At 44.5% G+C, this 20,220-nt stretch overlaps 1 protein-coding gene across 12 annotated transcripts in view; it reads right to left on the minus strand.

The window, feature by feature from the left end:
* HIVEP2 (HIVEP zinc finger 2) overlaps positions 1 to 18,590 on the minus strand; it is a 218,845-nt gene extending 200,255 nt beyond the window's left edge. For 4 of the 12 annotated variants that reach the window (XM_055433122.2, XM_055433114.2, XM_055433113.2 and 1 more), the window contains exon 1: positions 16,861 to 17,754. The gene's annotated coding sequence lies outside the window, so the exon portion shown is untranslated. Of the gene's footprint in view, positions 1 to 16,173; positions 16,392 to 16,467; positions 16,600 to 16,860; positions 17,755 to 18,455 lie in introns of those variants that run through there. The other 8 variants (XM_055433119.2, XM_055433117.2, XM_088840792.1 and 5 more) reach the window with 7 other exon arrangements.
* Between the last annotated feature and the right edge of the window lie 1,630 nt (positions 18,591 to 20,220).

Consider the following 20,220-nt stretch of genomic DNA (forward strand, 5'->3'; position numbering starts at 1 on the left):
CAATAAAGTCTAAATAATAGCAAGTGCCCCCATGGCCTACCGTCAAGCGTGTTATTGAGACATCAGCGTTCCCACATGCACTAAAGTGAGATTAAAAATTAATGAACTGCACAAATTATTTTATTACAATACCGTATTTTTTATTCTCTCCTAGTTCCTCACAAAGTCCTGTGTACTTCTCCAGAGACTAAAAGCGCCACTAGAGTTAAATCTAAAATAGGCTACTTTCCACAGTGGTTATAACCAGGGTTGCACGGTCAACGTGCCCACTGAGGAAATGATAGCCTTTGTTTTGGTAACTTATTAACTTTGTTATTGTCTCATACATCGCTTCTGCATAAAGGGCCTCTTGTGCTATAAAATATGTCCACTATCTAGGTACCTATCTTCTCTCCTATTTATTAGGTGGATTAATAAGCAACCATGCAGGCAAATTAAAAGAAGAGAGTTTTCTCACGGACACTCAGACCTAAAGTAAGAATATTTTTCAAAATTGTGATTAAGATGCAACAGAACTCATTCAGTTGCTATCTAAATAACATTCTTACAAGTAAGACACCTGCATGGAAGTACCTCCCAACATTTTCTATCCCCACTTTTAACCAACAATACATAAATTGAAGAAAATGTTTTTTTATGTTAAAGTGGTCTCCATTTGCGCTAAGCTTAGTGTATGGTATGTCATTTCTATGGCCAAAAAGTGGGAAATAGAAAAGTTTTGAATAACTGGCACAGGTGTGAATAACAGTGTGTCCACTAGCAATATATTTGCTTTACTTTTATGATTAAAGTCATTATCCTCGAGATTTCTGGGTTCCTGGGATAAAGACAGCAATTAGCAATATGCTAATTCAAAGTCAATATATCTCCTATGCAAAATACACATACTTCACACTAATTATAAATGCAACAGGATTTTCTGCATAGAAGGTTTCACAGACACGCCTTTCAAATGTTTCATTTCATCTAACTGTATTTGCATGGGCATGCCCAGACCAGGGACCAAACTCTCCACGTGTTACAGACGTGTGCCCTCCTCCCTCTACCGTTTTGGGTCCAAACTCTTTACGCTGAAATACAAATCCTCACAAGATGTATCCCAACCTTTCTAACTTTTTCACTAACATTCAATTCATATGCATTTTGTGCTCTCCTCAAATCAGATGCTTCTCCGAAAGCACCCTTGGCACTTTTCAGGTTGTGTGCTAAGTCGCTTCCGTCATGCGAACCCATGGACTGTAGCCTGCCACTCTCCTCTGTCCGTGGGATTCTCCAGGCAAGAATGCTGGAGTGGGTTGCCATGCCCTCCTTCAGAGTATCTTCCCAACCCAGGGATCAAACGCACGTCTCTTATGTCTCCTGCATTGGCAGGCAGGTTCTTTACCACTAGCACCACCTAGGAAGCCCCCTTTTCAGGCTGGTGCCTATCAAAATCAAGGCCCACCTACAGCACTCATTCTCATAGGAAACTCTCTCGATATCCCCACCCATGGGTGATGTTGCACCTTAATATTCCTGACTTGTGATACTCAACCTGCTTTTTTTATTTTTCATGATAAATATTTTATTTTTTATTGGACTATAGTTGCTCCACAATGTTGTGTTAGCTTCTGCTATACAGGGAAGTGAATCAGCTATATATAAACACCCTCTTTTTTGGATTTCCTTCCCACTCAGGTCACCAGAGAGCACTGAGTTGAGTTCCCTGTGCTTACAGCAGGTTCTTATTAGTTACCTCTTTTATACATAGTAGTGTATACATGTCAATCCCAATCTTCCAGTCCATTCCACCTCCCCTTCCCACCTTGGTGTCCATGTTTGTCCTCTTGTCTCTGTCTCTATTTCTGCTTTGCAAATAAGTTCATCTATACCGTTTTTCTAAATTCCATATATATGCACAACCTGCTTCTTTTAATTATAGCTTCCTTTGCACAGTTCTCTTCCTCAATATAGTAAACTATAAAAGTTTTGATGATGCCTCACAGGGGTAGGAGAAAACTTTTGACAGTAAGAACTATGTTCACTATCTTGATTGTAGTGACAGACCCACAGGTGTAAACAGTTTGAAATCATGCCCCATAGGGTTAACAGAACTGGTGACTAACAGAAGAAATTCTTGAGCTTGCCTTAAAGAACAGCAGGTAAGGGATCTGCTTGTTAAAAACTCCTCTACTTCTAACCTGCCTTCACTGACCAAGCTCACCTTAATTATTATTTTTTAATTTATTTCACTTAAAAAAAGTTTTGATGATGAGAACAGTCTGTCTTCTTTATATTTTATATTCTATTTAGTACTTTCATATTCCCATATATCTTACACATACCAGGATCTCCATAATCATCTATGTTAAAATAGATTTGTATTATATTATTGGACATTCCAGCTCTCTTCCAGTTGTTCCAGTTGTAAGCCTCAAAAAGAATGTCTAGACCTTTCGTGTAAAATGTTTCTAAACCAGATGGCAAGAGGATATATTCTGAAGAGTAACGGAAGATAAGTAATTTTTTTGAGGATTCATAAAAAAAATAATAGCCTGAAGTAAATTTCAGACACGAACAGCCTGATCCCTAAAGAAATTAATAAAATAAAAATAACAAGAGGTCTAATTGAAGGAACCAGGTTTATTTAGCCTGGAGAAAAGAATACTTAGGGTGAACATGATCACTATCTTTAAATAATGATATGATTGTCATGCAAGTCGATGAGCAAACTTGCTCTGGACAGCGGCAGAAGGCTCAACTGATGAACTGAAGTGTCCAAGAGTGGACAGGCCTCCCTGAGAAAGGAAGAGTTGTGTGTACAGAGTGAATGCAGGCAGTCCTTGGTGATTTGTCCTGAGTGATTGCTCCTCACTCAGCTGGGGATTAAATGATGCCTCCAATGGTTTTCTCTAAGCTTGAAATTCATTGAAAAACTTCACCCTGCAAAGTGTTCTATCATCCCTGGACAAATCAATACATCAGACCCTACCCTTAAGGATAATCAGCATAATTCAAATTAAGACACTTTAAAAGATGCCCTAAAAAAGTCATCACTGGTGGCTCAGGGTAAAGCGTCTGCCTGCAGTGCGGGAGACCAGGCTTCGATCCCTGGGTTGGGAAGATCCCCTGGAGAAGGAAATAGCAACCCACTCCAGGACTCTCGCCTGGAAAATTCCATGGACGGAGGAGCCTGGTAGGTTACGGTCCATGGGGTCGCACAGAGTTGGACACGACTGAGCGACTTCACTTCACTTCACTTCACTTGCAGTATTACACGTTGTATCAGAGTGACAGGAAGAGGCAAAATTACCCACGAACTGCTCAACTAGGACTGAAGGTGCAGCTTGTTCACACCCAAGATCTGACCTGCCTGGGAACTAGCACTAGGGGAGGTTCCTTTGAACAAGAAAGCAGGCCACCTGAATATTCCAAGAGTCTCAGAAATCCACGTCCCCACGCCCAACCCTCTCACTGCCGCACTTTTCAGAAACACTCACATGTCAGACATAAGAACAGTAGCTTGATTTACACAACAGTGTGGCATATTGTAAAAACCTTTTATGAAACATAAACCAAAACCAGTTGGCTTAAAGGAGATGTCAACCGTTAAATATATCGTTAGACACTGTTTGCTTTTGTAAGAAGGGTTAAAATAATCACAGCACACTTCAAAGCCAGGAAAACTTGTTATTAATTTCCAAAGGTCTTCTCTTTGCTTCTCATTGCTCCCATTCTACATAAGGAAAAGGAAGAATATAGGAAAAGAAAGACAAATCATCAGGATAATGTCCTCACAATATAAGCTCCTGGGATTATTAGCTAGAATGTACAATTTTTCCAAATCAGTTACTAATATTTAGCATAACTCTTTTCAGACGACATTAGGTTTGACATCAGTAAATTCTCACCAAACATGGACAAAAATCAACTGATGATGAAACGAATTTGAATTTATCCATTAAAAATCTAATCTCCACATAGTATCCAGTTTTTCACTATATTCTATACTGCCGGGTGATTTATTTTTAAAGGTCATTTTGAGTACTCTCAGCCACTTGGCCCATTTTAAAAGCTACACTTGATTAAATTTGGGCAACAAGTTCATCGCAAATATCAATGAGGTCATCTGAATAAGTAAACAGACTATAAATTAAAAAACAAATGTCTTTGGATTCCTTTTCTTTTGCTTGACATGGGTATAACTATCTCGAAATTTTGGTACTTATGTTCATCTGTGACCCGTCCAAAATTTAGATGCATTTGGGATATTACACTAAGCTGTGGAGCTGCTGATCATTATCTTTCTAAAAACAATTACATATGCCTGTAATAAATTGCATCAATAGCAGTCAATTACCTCAAGAACACTCTACTAACCCTTGTCACAAATGTATTGCTGTGCATCAGATTTTTTCCCCCAACAATTGAATTATTCTCGAAACTTAGTATTGCTTCACGTCCTAAAAATAGCCACTCCAGTTCTCTTGTGTTACCCTGCTCTGTTCCCAGGAGGTAGGGCAGTGCCATAAACAATGCTTCATTTTTTACAGATGAAGAAACAATGAAATATAACGGAGGTACAGCCACTTGGCCTGAATCATTCTGAAAATCAATAATGAGGCAAGCAATGAACCAGTGGGGTCAGGGTTCACTGTCAGCCCTCCTGGTGTCCTCTGCAACCCTGATGTGAGCTCTAATGAGCACATCCTCACAACAAGGGCACAAAAGAAATCTGAAATCCTCATTTTTACCCCCCAGATCTCTCTCCCAACACAACCTTGACACATGGCAAATACACTGAATGACAAGAAAATTAGTTGAATGTTTCCAACCCTGGATTCTTTTTTCCCTCGCTTAGAGAAATGGGGTTTGTTCAAAATGGAAGCATCAAGAGAAAAAATACTAATAATAAAGTCTGATAACTGTTACATGGATAAAAGAGAAGCTGAACTTCCCGTGACCTGTCCATCAAGTGCCAGGGCCAGCCATTAAGACGGTCCCATGGGGCGCTGCTGAGTTGCAAAGGCAGATTTCCTCACTAGCTTCAAGTGGAAAGAAAAGACTCACCCCCAGCTTCTTCATTTTTCTCTGCCTCCATAGGGCAAGGGTCTTCAGTGGACAAAAGGCATATCTTCCCTCTTTTCTGCCTAATTCATCGAAGCAGGCCCACCAAGAAACAAGTCTTTCTCAAACCCCACTGCCCTGAGCCATGACCACTTCCATGCAACTTTCCTCCTGAGAGCACCCTAACAAAATATGGCCGAAGAAAACTATTCTGCAGAGAGGAGTCCCGGTTCGACAGTAAACTTCTCTATCCAACCGCAGGAAAAACTACCTCAAGATGACTCCATCTGTTCCCTTGCTATAAAAACAAACGGGAAGTGCAGAACCCGAGGAGAGGCTGACTATGGCTGCAAGAAGTGTCTGTGACTGCTGCACGGAGAGGTGAGGGAGCTGTTTCCTGGAGGGCTGCTTTAAAAATAAACTGAAGAAGCAGTTAAGGGTGAGCAGACTGACGTGCCTGTGGGAGCCAGAGTTCATCCCTCATGTGGCTCTGATGACCCCTTTGCTTACAGTGTGCCAAGGGTCTGTTCTCACCGTGCAGACAGTAAGCTTCTTGAGAACTCGGGCTTTAAGCATTCGCCAGATACCTCCAGTGTACCTGGTACACACCGTGCCTTGCATCTACCACACTTTTGGGAAAGCGGGAACCATCCTCACCCATTATAAATTTTATAAGAAAAATCACGATAAAAATGAAAAATTCATTTAAACAAGATTTAAAATACATTTTAAAAATTCATTTAAACAAAATAAAAACAAAATCAAAACTCCAAATATTATTTGTGGTAATCACTTTAACAAACTGATCCATGCGTTTTACAATAGTTACATGTCATTTGTAAACCATTTTTTTCTCCTTCCCATTAAAAAAAAAAAATAGCCAGGACGTGCTTCTACAAGTATGACGAGTTGTAATGCTAAAGAGGAATTTTTTAAAAAGCTAGTGTGATAATATTTAGTTATATACAAACAGTACCTCTTCAAAAACTACCTTACTGCGAAAAATATTTCTAGCAGCTACCTTACTAGAAATACAAATGTGTGTGTGTGAGAGAGAGAGAGAGAGAAAAGTGAAAGTCCCTCAGTCATGTCCGAATCTTTGTGATCCCATGGACTGTACGGTCCATGGCCAGAATACTGGACTGGGTAGCCTTTCCCTTCTCTGGGGGATCGTCCCAACCCAGGGATTGAACCCAGGTCTCCCGCATTGCAGTTGCACTCTTCACCAGCTGAGTGGGTAGCCTATCCCTTCTCCAGCATATCTTCCCAACCCAGGAACTGAACCAGGGTCTCCTGCATTGCAGGCAGATTCTTTACCAGCTGAGCTATCAAGAAAGCCCTCTATATCATGGGATGTTTTCATTACTGATTTAGTAAGATTTTACAATGCTTCTTTAACTGTTATTTGGGTGGAGTGACTCAAGATAAAAGCAGAGATTCGTAAAAACAGTAGAAAGTAGTAAAATGGCTAAATACACCATAAAAAGTTTCTAAGTTAGTCCACTAGAATATAAACGCCATGAGGACAGGAATTTTTTTTTTTTTACTGTTTTGTTCACTGATGAATCCCTAGAGTCTAGTAGAGCACTTTTTCCAGAGTAGGTGACTAATAAATTTTTGTTGAATTAATAAATGTTTGTTTAAAAGTCAGCAGTGTCATAAACACTTTAGCTGGTCTCCTAAGAAAGCCCAAGGCCCCAGGAGTAAACACTGGTTCTCTGGCTCTTGCAATTTACATAGAAGTTCAAGTTGGGTAATTCTGGCCCCAAAGGCTATTTTTAGATCAAAAACTCAAGAAGAATGATACACAGAGAACCACATAATTTAGTCCACTTCACTAGTGTAGCACTGGCTGAGTTAAAGGAGAAATATCCCAAATTTTAATTGCTATTTCCATTTGTTAACTATGGAGAAACAAGTGTCTTCTGACATCACTTCTTAAACCATTTCAATCAAAAGTCTAAGTATTTTACTGTCTTTTCTTTTGATCTAACCCCTTCTTTGGAGAAGGAAATGGCAACCCACTCCAGTACTCCTGCCTGCAAAATCCCATGAATGGAGGAGTCTGGGAGGCTACAGTTCATGGGGTTGCAAAGAGTCAGATGAGCAACTAACACATAACCCCTTCTTAACAATAATCTTGCCTGCGTGTGTGCATGCTCAGCCACTAATTTGTGTCTGACTCTTTGCGACCCCGTGGACTGTAGCCCCCCTAGGTTCCTCTGTTCATGGGATTATTCAGGTAAGAATACTGGAACGGGTTGCATTTCCTCCTCTAGGGAATCTTCCCAAACTAGGGATCAAACCTATGTCTCCGTATTAGCAGGAGGATTCTTTACCACTGAGCCACCTGGGAAGCCCCAATCATAGCTACGAGGTATCAAGTGTTTACTGTGTATTGTGGAGAAGGGAATGGCAATCGGCTTCAATATTCTTGCCTGGAGAATTCCATAGACAGAGGAGCCTGGTGGGCTACAGTCCATGGTGGACACGACTGAGTGACTAACACTTTCACTTTCATTGATATCAGTGTCCACATTCTCATAAAAATTTCACAATGACCCTTAAACAGAGATTACCAGCCTCATTTTGTAATTGCAAAGAGATTAGTTGGCCTTCCTAAATTCCCCGAGCTGGTCGTGGAACTGGAATTCACCCAGGTCTGAAGTGAAGTGAAGTGAAAGTCGCTGGGTCGTGTCCGACTCTTTGAGACCCCATGGACTATATGGTCCATAGAATTCCCCAGAATACTGTAGTGGGTAGCTTTTCCCTCCTCCAGGGGATGGTTCCAACCCAGGGATTGAACCCAGGTCTCCCACATTGCAAGCGGATTCTTTACCAGCTGAGCCACAAGGATAGCTGCCCTCAAACCAGGTTCTTAACCCCTAGGCTACCTGGGTATCCCACTGGCAGATGTGCATAAACTACTGGGGAGAACAATGTGATAAGAGACAAAATGGTTGATGATTTCTTTAAATTTTTGAAATAATTTTGATGTGCAAACACTAGTTTATGTGGTGTGGAATGGTGAAAAGACCAAAGGTTGTTGGAGCCAAACAGCCCTGAGTTCAGATCCAGCTTCACCACCATCAGAGCATCCTTGCAAAACCACTTACCCTTTCTGAGTCTCGGTTTCGTTAAGTACAACCATGAGGAGAAAGACACCAGATCTTCTCAGGGTTGTTACTGAAGCGTGCCTGCACTGAAGCCTGCACAGAGTAAGTGTTCTTAAAACCTAAATTCCCTTCCTTCTAACGGATTTGCTAAATTGGCACTGGGCTGATTTTTTTAAGTGTTTGGTTCATCCTTATAATACCATAATTACAGAATATAATGACACTGCATTCTCTATAACTACAAAGTAGAATTTATAAACTGATAAAATATGAGTTGGAAGAGCCTTTAGAAGCCATCTGTTCCCATCTTTTCCATTTCCAAATCAAGTCCAGAGTTTAAAATGACCCATTTCCAAGTTTTTACAGAAAGTTAATTGCAAAGACACAACTAGACTTTAAGTCCTCTGCCCTGGCTCCCACTAAACCCCCAGTTTTTGCCTCACATTACACAGGCATGGCAATGCATGTAATTTTCAGACAATTAAGCAGTATAAAATAACCTCAGTTTAATTGCATCCAATTAACAAACCAAATTAGTGTTTCATATGTACACTATTAAACTAGTTGTCTGGCTTCCAAAAGAAATAAAACAGTTTCAAATGAATCTAGCATTTTAGTGAACAAAGCTACTTACAATTTAAATTACCTTTCCTATAATCTTCTTTATATGGAATTAGACTTAATCTCCATTTTAAAAGAAATACTCTCTGCAACTATCAGGATGAGAATTACTACACTGCATTCTAAGTATCAAATTTTCCTTCTCACTGTACACATATGATTTTCTAAGATTAGCATGTTTGTGCACTTGCATGCCCGTACACATACGCATGCCTACAGATCCCCAAGCAAATACAAATGAGGGTGTGTCTACATTTACTTATTGCCTAGTTTCAAAAGTCCCATCTTTCTGTTGAGCTTCTGAAATGTAGTGAATCTGCCATAGTGCAAATAATGAGTTCCAGAGAGCTCCTGCTTTCTTTTTCAGAGAAAATCAAACCACCAAATAAATCTGTCAAAGAAAACAAAACACAAAACACTGCTTTTCAAGCGCACTGCACTAGGCTATCTGTCCAGTGTCGCTGTGAAGTAGGTATAACAGTTATCAATGAAAAAGCAGTATTTTAGGGTTTCCCTGGTGGCTCAGTGGCAAGGAGTCCTCCTGCCACTGCAGGAGACACAGGTTTGATCCCTGGTCCAGGAAGATCCCACATGCTGCAGAGCACCTAAGCCCATGTGCCATGTGCCACAATTACTGAGCTTGTGCTCTAGAGTCCAGGAGCCACAACTACTGAGCCCCATGTGCCGCAATTACTGAGCCCTCACACCCAAGAGCAACAAGAGAAGACATCTCAATGAGAAGCCCACACACCGTAACTAGGTAACTAGAAAGTAGCCCCTACTCACCACAACTAGTGAAAGATCTGTGCAGCAAAGAAGATCCAGTACAGCCAAAAAAAATAAAATTTAAAAGCAGTATTCTAATGAACCATGAAATGAATCATCTATTCATTTCTTAAATACTTATACCTAAAAACATAAATACCTTGTAATTCTGAGTATAACCATTTTCATAAGTTGGTCAACTTTAACTATTAGTATTTATGAGCATTTTCTGGAGCAAAAAAGTTCTACAGTAGGTTAAAATAATAATGCAGTACTGTATTTAAAATGTAGTTCAAACTGACAATCTGTCATACCTATTGGGCCATTTTTATCAAAATATTCTAATCACTCTCATATCTATTTTACAAGGTGCTTTTAAGATGTCCATTAACAGGATGAAAGAATCATATTGTTAGGCAGTAGTGTCAATCTTTGTTACTTTTCTTTGGAGCATTACAACAATTTCACTGCCTCTCAGCTACCAAGATATCCATCCCATATATCATCTTTCTAAAACATATACATCATAGCATCACTCCTCTGCTCAAAAACCTAAGTGAAATCCAGCTCAGGAGGGCTGTAGAGCCCCACAGATCTGGAACCAATGTATCTTTCCAGGCTCACCTTATTCTTTCTCTCCCATTACTTTAACTCTGCCCTGGGACTCCAGATCAAATTATGCTGGGCCCTTCCCTTACCCTTTGGTTTACTGAAATCCTACCCAATTTTCCAAGGCCCCAGTTAAAAATCACATCCTCCCAAAAGTATTTTCTAATCTTTCCTGCTGGGGGAAAATTTTAAAAGTGCCTCCATTCATACACTGCTTTCACTTGTAAGCTTAATAAATTTTACTTAGAAACCATCTGTCTTCTCTAGACTGTAAAATTCTCGCAGTCAGGGATCTTTGTCTTTCTATTTCTCAGTTCTTCATTCTGATCTCCAGGATGACTCCACAGACCAAGCTTGCTGCTGCTGCTGCTAAGTCACTTCAGTCGTGTCCGACTCTGTGCGACCCCATAGACGGCAGTCCACCAGGCTCCCCCATCCCTGGGATTCCCCAGGCAAGAACACTGGAGTGGGTTGCCATTTCCTTCTCCAATGTATGAAAGTGAAAAGTGAAAGTGAAGTCGCTCAGTCATGTCTGACTTGTAGAGACCCCATGGACTGCAGCCTACCAAGCTCCTCCGTCCATGGGATTTTCTAGGCAAGAGTACTGGAGTGGCTTGCCATTGCCTTGGAATACCTACAAATACTGACTCTTTCTACCACCTAAATAAAATTTTTTACATTATATAAATTTTAAAACAGGAAGCAAATAATTAAATGATACAGCTGACAAAATGGAATATGAGTCCGGGACTGCATAAAAGAATGTTGTATTTCAAGAACCTCTTTGCCTTCATATTCTCTTATAAGTATTACACTTACCACGACAGAAAGCAAAAAAAAAAAAATCAGATCCAAATTTCTCCAAACTTTCTGAACTTTGCAAACATGTAGACAAATTATCTGGGAAAATGAATGCTTTAGTAGCTATTTAGAATCATATAGATCCAGCTCATGCAGCGCTCTAAAGATTAATTGGTTACTTCACACAGTGACCTTGTAAAGACTTTTGAATTTGCAGTTATTCATTAACTGAATCAATGATGCCAGCCAATTTAGTTAACTGGAGCCCCAAACAAGTATATTTTAAAACAAATTATTTATTCCTAAAAAAAAAAAATTATCTGTTAGTTTTCATACAACTAACCCCCTCAAACTGAAGTCAGCATACAAAATCATAACAAATTTCCAGGAGAGTCATTTATATGGCGGGAGGAGAAGGGGACGACAAAGAATGAGATGGCTGGATGGCATCACCGACTCTATGGACATGAGTTTGAGTGAACTCCGGGAGTTGGTGATGGACAGGGAGGCCTGGTGTGCTGTGATTCATGGGGTTGCAAAGAGTCGGACACGACTGAGCGACTAAACTGAACTGAACTATGAAAAGACACAGGTTATACACAAGCCTTCTCCAGGTTCTAGGCCCTGCCTCCCAAATTCCCTCTTCAATGAAAGTCTCTAATATGGCCAATGGTAGGGTCATCATATGCCTGGATTTGCCAAAGACAGTCTCCATTTATGCCAAGAAAGATAATCATTCATGCGGTCAACCTGCCCATATATTCTGAACTCATCTTGCATTACCTCTCCTGTTATCTGCCCTCCAGCCCCACTGGCCCGCTTCTAACTCTTCAAAACACTGTATATCCCCCAACCTCGGTTCATTTGCATTGTTCCTTCATTGAAGGATATTCCCCTCTCCCTATCTATCTTTTTCTCCTCTTATTTGTTCTGCAGTCTCAGCTCAAATATCACCTCCTCAGAGAGATTGCCTCCTCACTCCCAGTCAGGGGTGACAGACCTCTTGTTACACATTCCTTTATGTTTCTTCCATAGCACTTATAACAGACCTACAGACCTAATGATTAGGACCGGTCAGCCCCAACAGATTACAAGTCCCTTTTGTGATCTGGTTCATCATTATACCATTGGTATCTAGCACAAGGTCTGACTCCTAGCAAATACTTGTTGAATGAATGGATGAATAAGTTGCCATTGATCAAGACAGCCAGGGCACCTGTCATAATACTCTAAAGAAAGGGCTAGGATTTTAAGTAATTGACAAGGCAAAACACTGGAGGGCCCTGAATACTTCCTGATTTTACATCCAACCATCTTGTGACCAAAGGAGCAGGTCAAACCCCACCTGCTTTATGCCCAGAACTGAATTCAGGCACTCAAACATCACTTTCATTGCTTCTTTCCAAAGCTATAAATTTGGAGCCTAACCCTTCATTCATTGCTTCTCTCCAAAGCAAGCACTTTCCTCAAATACATCAAATGGTTAGATTCCAAATTTGTAGCTGTTAGGAAATCGAAAGTTATGGACACTTTTAAGATCACATGTCACAGTTAATACATGTAAGTGATGGGCAATGAAAGTATATGTTAAGATTAGTGGCTCATTATTTGACCCAGAACAATAATGACACAAATGATCAAGCAGTTCTGATTCTATTTTAAATGCAGTTGTTAAAACAGTATAGTCCTAGGTCTATATTAATGCCAGTAGCCATGATCCACCTCAGAAACCAAAGATTTCACAGATCAAGTAAGTTGTGTCCTCCCCTCATACATAAAGACCTGGTGTTGCCTCACAGCAATAGATGAAATGCTGAAATATTTTTCCAAATTACTTAGAGCCATCTCGTAGCTACAAATGCTGATCCATAACCTCCCTTTTTATTAACTTTGTCATAAACAGCACATAGAAAGCAATGCTTTTGAGTGTGATCAAATACCAGGAACAAGTAGAAAATTGCATGACTTACACAATTTCCTTTAAATAAGCACAATATTATTTTCATAAAGTTTTCCCATTTTCCCTCCATCCTCTGTGTTCATCCACAGCTTCAAACATTGAGAAGACTGACTCACTGACTTAAGAAGATTCACTGCAGTTTTACTCAAGATTAATGAAGGCTCTGCCTCTGTGGTTACAGTAAAGCCATACACATGGTCTGTTCCTTATGAAATCTGAAGTCCACTAAGTTGACTTAGCAAAATACCTCTGTTCCTTTTTCTAATATCAGTTAAAAAGGCGCAATACTTACATACCAAGTTTTAGCCAAATAAGGATTCACAATGAATTAATATATAAATACCTTAACCAGAAGCATATCACTGGAAGCTTCAGGTGGAAATTTAAATTGTGAACCATTTGTCCACCTACAGGACTAGTGAATAGACCTACACAGAGTACTGCTGAGGCTGACTATGAAACAACATTTGAAAATCATGTTTAACAGATATAGGTGATTAGTTTGATGCACAACCATCCATCCAGTTGATCTTAGTCACTATGTCCTTATTATAATATTTACCACATCAGGTTATCAATATTCCCCATCTTAATGGATTACACTTTCCTCACCAAATAACATTTTCTATAGGTCTTTAAAACTACTTTCCCTATGTTGAAGCTTTCTGATTAATTTCAGCTAAGTACTAATAACTCAAAAATCTAAAACCAACACAGAAAGAATACATGTTATTTGTAGCTGCTACTGCTGAAATAAACCCTGCTAAAAAAAATTGGCAAATTCTTAAAGATTCTTCATTTTAGATTGAATCAGCATAAAAGATTCAGCCTGATTTTCTGAATAGTGACAAAGCGCCAAAACCTCAAGCAGACACATGTACGATTATTCCACAAGGAACACCTGCAAACATGTTGTTTCTGTTTTGTTTCATAGTAACAAGAACATTTATCAACACATCTCATGTAAAAGGAGCCTGATCAATCAAAAGATTTTGCTGGCTAATCTTTCTATGTAGTCAAATAACATGATCTCATTACGTGATAATAACACAGTAAATTCACTTTTACGTTCCATGTTTAAGAGACATATAAACATGTTTTATCTACTCTAATGGTATCTTTCCAAAGATTGCTACAAGGATCTAACCAGTTGAAAATCAGTTACATCTTCATCTTAATTTGTAGCATCATTAATATATTATCATGCACCAAATTGCACCCAAATTAATTTCACATCGGATTAACCATAAACGCCCTTATATAAATAAAAGCAGTCTCTAATAAAGTCAACCACATAAAATACAATCACCATCACAGAAATATAGATGCCAACAAGCAGATTTTGTTTTATACCTGACAGATGTTCAAAGCAAGAAACTCAGACAATTTTCTAACAGCTTCACCACTGTAATACAACATTTTCCTATATATAAGAAATACACTGCATTTCAAACCTAGTGGTCAAAAGGGATTATGACACTTGAAGCACACAGTCATTCAGGAGATACAGGTAAATCCCTTTCACCTCAAAATAAAAATGCACAGTTTTCATCTGGTACCATGACTTCTTAGTGTTCCACAGGAATTTTGTCTGAATAATGAAAATGATATCCTTTCTACTCAAGTGTAGGGCATTTCTGGCTTGATAAATTATTTGGCCTATATCCTAAAAATCAAAACCAGTCTATTTATTATACAATCTTCTTGGCTAAATTTTTGCTTTGGCACTGTTATACAGAGAAAAAGCACAAGACATCCACAAATTCTAATATATATGTGCTATATATATATATGTAATATATATTTAAGTACATATAACACATATGTGCAAATATTTTAAATAACTTGATTTCCTCAAAGACAAACAGCACCAAACATTACTATATCACAGGAGAAAACGTTTCTAATAAACTATTTTTTTCTAGGAGAACAGATCATAGCAAACTTAATTAAAATGGATCTTAATATTTCAAGTAATTTCTGGGCTTGATTATGCACTACAGAAGAAACAACTGTACTGAAGAGAAAAATCAATGGCCCTTGACCATGGCTGGGTATGCTAGAAAAACAGTCCTCTCGTGCCTCACCCAGGTCTAGCCTTTGAGGGTGGGGGAGAGTACCAATAACAATTTGGAAGTCAACTGAATTATTTTTAACACGGCAAAAAAAGGAAGGAGGAAAATCAGTTCAAATGTTCCATTATAATGAAAGTACCGGAAACAAGCCTTTTTATGTTCATTTTAGGCCCGAGTAACTGTACAGAGAATAGGGCTTTTGCAATGTCAGTTGCACACTGCTTCCTGTGCGAATTCTCAACCATTACAGGTGTCCTAAACCCTCCAGTGAAACCGATCTACTATCAAGGGATTCCTGCGGTCCCCTCGAAGCCATCCCTACTGCCTCCTACCCCGCACGTATGACTGCCCATTTCCTGCGAGTGTCTCTATTAGGGACCCTCTCTCTTCTCTGCACTCCTGCGGTTAAAGTACCCACTTCTCCTTGGCGTGGCATGTAAAAGCTTTCCCATTAGAGAGGACTAACTAGTTCCTGCAGTCCTTTCTACCTACTTAGATGCTTTCAAGTCAGAGAGGAGCCACTTGAAGAAAACCCTCCTCCCCTTCTCCTTTCCCCCCCACCGGAGCCACGTCCCTGAAGGACAACACCAAGGGACACTTCCTGACCTTCTACCCCTTCGCCCGATTTGGACTGGGAGGGTTGGGGTCGCATTTTCTCGTGTCCTCTGCTGCACTGGATGTGTTATGTAAGAGGGACAGGACGCGGGAGGCACATGCGTATAAAGCGCACGAATCTGTGATAACAGCTGCGGTGGCAGAGCAGATCTGGAGTCTCCCCCACCAAATACGACAGACACACACACACACACATCACCCCCCCCGCCTCCCCCCAACCCCCAGCAGTGTTTTCCTGTCTCACCCCTACCAGAACCAGACGCACAGAAAGGAAAGGCGGGGGGAGGGGTGAAGGGAGGTGAGAGAGGAGGAGGAGGAGCGGCCGCACGTCTGCTTTGATAGCAGCCGGCAGAGCCGCCGCGGCAGAGAGCCCCTCGCTAACCCCCTTCCTGTGGCTGCACCACGTCATGGAACATTCCCGGAACGGGCCAACGTTCCACCCACTTCAGGGAACAGACATAAAGGCGCAGACCCAGCTCCCCACAGTGCACAGCCCAAACACACATGTCCCTTTCCCGGTCCCCCGGCAGACGCACAGACGAACACGCATGCAAGACGCCCCCACCGGTCTCCGCGCGCCCCCGGCCAGCCCACCGCGCCGGGAGCCACTCTGCGGCCGCTGCACCCGCAAGGCGAGGGCGCCTCCGCCTGAACCTTCCATCGAGACAGTCCCCTCCTTCCTCGCTTCCTTCCTTCTCTTCTTCCTTCCTTCCTTCCCCGCTGGGGAGGAGAAAGGAGCCGCCGAAATGCCAACAGCCGGCTCCTCCGCTGCGCTCGCTCGGCCGCAGGCCGGCGGCCCGGCCCTCGCGCCGCCCGCCCCCGGCCCCGGCCCGCGCCGCGCGGCCCCCTCCCGCGTTACCTGACGACGGGCGGCCGGCGGCCGCGGCAGCCGCAGCGGTGGCCCGGCGGTGCGCGCCGGTGCACGTCCCTCATTAGTAACCAGGCACATTCCTGCCTCCAGCGCTCCCGCGCCGCCCCCTCCCCCCAGGACATTACGCAAAGCAGCCTCCCCTCATCTGCATAGATCCTCGGCCAGGGTATTCCCCGCATTTCCCAACGCGCCGGACCCCCCCTCCCGAGGTCTCCCCCATCCCCGCCCCCTCCGACCCTCACCCTCCGGACGCCGGGCCCGAGCCGGGGGCGCGCGCCGGGAGGGGCTGGAGGGGTCCGGCGGAGGCGATTACGGTGTAAAGTGAAACGAGCTCCCAGGGCTAAAGGAGGCAGGAAAAAACACCGCGCCGAGGCCACTTACCGAGCCGAGGGACCTAGATTCCCGCCGCTCTGCTCGCCCGAACGGTCGGTCCGCCCTCCACGCACCCCGAGGCTGCACCCAGCACCCCCAGAAGTCGAGACGTGTAGGAATATGTTTAAGGAGCCAGGAGACCCTCCAAGTTGCTCCGGGCTCCCGGGAGCCTCAACGTCCAAGACACAACTTGGCCAAGACTTGTGCCACAGTCACCGGAGATGTTTCTGCGGAGACCCTCCTCGGGTGGGCAGAGACGGCGCTCGGCGGCGCCCCACTCGCCTCCTCTCCACCCCCTCACCTCCAGCCCGCCTCCGGCCGGCCGCCCGCCCCCGGGCCGCTAGCCCCTCGGGCGGCTGTCAGCTCCCGGCCGCCGCCGGCTGACAGGGGCGGGAGGAGGGCGCGACGCGGCGGCCCGAGCCCGAGCGGCCGAGGGGGATCCTCGCAGCAGCAGCAGCAGCGGCGGCCGCTCACCTGGAAAGTCACCGCTGAGAAGGAGGAGGAGGACGGAGAGAAGGAGGAGGAAGAGGAGGGAGAGGAGGAGGGGGAGGAAACCCCCCTGGTGCCCTTGTTCTCGCTGCCGCGGCGGCCGCTCCTCGCCAAGGCTGAGCGTGTCTGGTGGGGGGTGTCTGGTAGCATTTCCTTAAGGACAGAGGGAGGGCGGGTGCGGAGGGAGGGAAACGATCCCGACCGCCTGCCCAGGCTCCTCTTCCCTTTTATTTATTTTTCTGACACTGTACGGAGATGGGCCCGGGGCAGCGGCCACCGGGCTCGGGAGGGAGCCGCGAGGCCCGGGCCGCAGCAGTCTGCGTGCGGGAGCTGCAGCGGCCGCCTCCCCTCCCGGTCTGTGGACGCACCGGGTTATTCCTGGCAGCGCCTCCCCGAACAGAAGTTACTAGGAGGAGTGCGCGGCGAGGGCGGGCGGGCGGGAGAGGCGGAGAGAGGGAGGGAGGAAGAGGGAGAGACTCAGCCAGCGACGTCATCGGATCCCCCAGCGCGTCCCAGGGAGGGAGGCTGAACCAGAAAAACCAGTCTGGAGCCGGCGAGCGGAGTGGGTTGAGCGGCTCGCGGGGCGACGGGGCAGGGAGGCGACCGCTAGGGCAGGGCCGGGCCCCCGCGCGGCCGCTCCGGGCGGGAAGACCGCGGCCGCGCTCTCGTTCGCTCGGATCGGGGATCTCCCCCGGAGGGCTGGTCTCTACTTGTCATGCAGAAAAAAAAAAAAAAAAACCTGGGCGTCTCTGGGAGCCTGAGAATTTCCTTTAGGGATGTGGAAACCTCCTCTCCCCACCCCCACCTTCCCCATTTCCCAGATGCTGGTTCCCGGTCTTGAACACGCACGGGATTAACAGAATAATGAGTATTGTCTTGGACGATTCTGGCCGGTTCCATCCTCTGATCCCATTCCCTCACCCCGCCTCTGCTACTCACATTTCTGTTATCGGTCAAGAAAAACAAAATCAGACTGTAGCTGCTGGCTGCGTTTCTGGAGCTTTGCAAAGTGTTTTAGTAGCACTTTCTTTGCCCCCCCCCCGCCCGCCCCCCGCGGAAGCACGAACTTTTCAGGCGCCCGAAATGCCCCAACTGCCTTCCCTGAGGTCACTCACCAGGGCGCCCTGGGCGCACCCAGTTCGGGGAACGCGGCCCGCCCTGCCGGGGTATTCAAATCGGCTGGGGCAGCGGCGCAGGGAGCAGCTGCCGGCTTCCTGGTGGGCCGAGCTGGGACCTGGGGCGAGCGGCCGCCCCCAGCCTGCGCGAGTCCCTTCCTCAGAAGGGACGCGAGTGCAATCACACGCAGCTCGCGGAAAGCCGGGCCAGGGGGCGGGGGAATCCCAGGCGGGTAGGCGCCGGGGCGCTGGGCTTCCTCCCCGGCCCGGAGACACCCCGGGGGACACCGGGGCTCCCTCGAGCCGCCAGCCTGCCCGTGTGGACTCATGTACACCCTCGAGGGGGAGGTTCCCGGGAGGCCGCGGCGGCCGGAGAGCCGCGAGAGGCCGTCGGGCCGGGCGGATGCCCCGAGCGCCTCCTCCGGGTGGTCTCCGGACGCGGCGGGGACCGCGCGCCGCCCATCCTGGGCTCTCCAGCGGCCGAGCGGAACCGAGTGCCCGGGCGCCGCGCGCCCCAGCAGCCCTCCCCACCCCGCGGCCGCGCCGCCGCCCTGCCCCGGGCGGAGTAAACAAGAGACGCGCGAGATTTGACCTGGCGCGACCCGGATTTCTGGCCGGGGTTCCCCCTGAGCAGGTGACTCCGTGGGAGGGGTGGAAATTAGTCTCTGGAATTCCGGGCCAAATACATTCACTGTGGTTCTGCGTTTAAGGCAGGTATTGCACTGACAACTGCGGACTGTTTTGCGCCTCAAGTTTCAGATTTCGCGGAAAGGGACCAAATGTCAAGGCATATCAAATATTCCCTTCCCTTTTCATTAAAAGCGAGTGCATTAATAGGACAGCCCCTTTAATAACTGCAAGAATAGCACTGCCGGTTTCGTTTTTGTTTTGCTTTTCATTTCGACGTATAATCAGTGCATTTCTGAGGTTCCGGTGCAAGAGCGACATAGCCCTGAAGGCCGCTTCTGCACCGTAAAGCGGTGATACATTTTTTTAATCGATATTTTTTAAAGGAGAAAAATCTGAACGATTTGTAAAAAGTTTCACTGTGTCCTTTGAGAGTGAGCTCATTTAAATTCAGGGCCTACTTCCACTGAAGCGGCTTCTCCTTTCATTGTATAAGTTCTTTAACGTTCTGCCTTTCTTGACTTAACTTGAAGCACTTAATAAAAACTCCCGATCATTATTTTCTCTTAAATGTATGCCATTGCATTTGTAGACATCCGTTTAATACGCAAAACGTGATTTTTGAAAATATTTTTCACTGCCAAACCCACCTGCTACATACTCCCAGAACCCTTTCTCTATTAATTGCTTAGTAGAGAAGATTAAGCAGTTTCTTTAAGAATCCAATTTTCCTTCACACACAACAGCAGCTGCCCAAGCTCCCAGAAGCTAAGCAAGGAAAGTAGCAAGCAGTGTTTTGCTTCACAAGAATAAATGTTAGTTGAAATCTTAAAAGTCTGTTTTAAATGACTAGATTAAGTGGTATAATGTGAATATTAGGATACTTAGGTAGTTTATTTACTTTTTTTAAAGCAAAGAGACATCAGTTTTGATGACTTAAGCAGACCCCTAACGATAGTCTTTAGTCAAACTTTTGTCCCAAAATCATCAGACACTAAAGATGATAGCCCGAATTATGTTGAAGCACAAGTAAAAATACTTATGAATATGTGTACACTAGGTGACATCCCCTCTGGTAGGAAGAATCACTGTCTTTAAGTAAAAGCATCCCTGTCTCCAGCTGCTAATGCTAAGACAT

The sequence above is a fragment of the Moschus berezovskii genome, chromosome 10 (assembly GCF_049115385.1).
Source record: "Moschus berezovskii isolate FMDL1 chromosome 10, NW_MosBer_1.0, whole genome shotgun sequence".
NCBI classification, from domain to species: Eukaryota; Metazoa; Chordata; class Mammalia; order Artiodactyla; family Moschidae; genus Moschus; species Moschus berezovskii.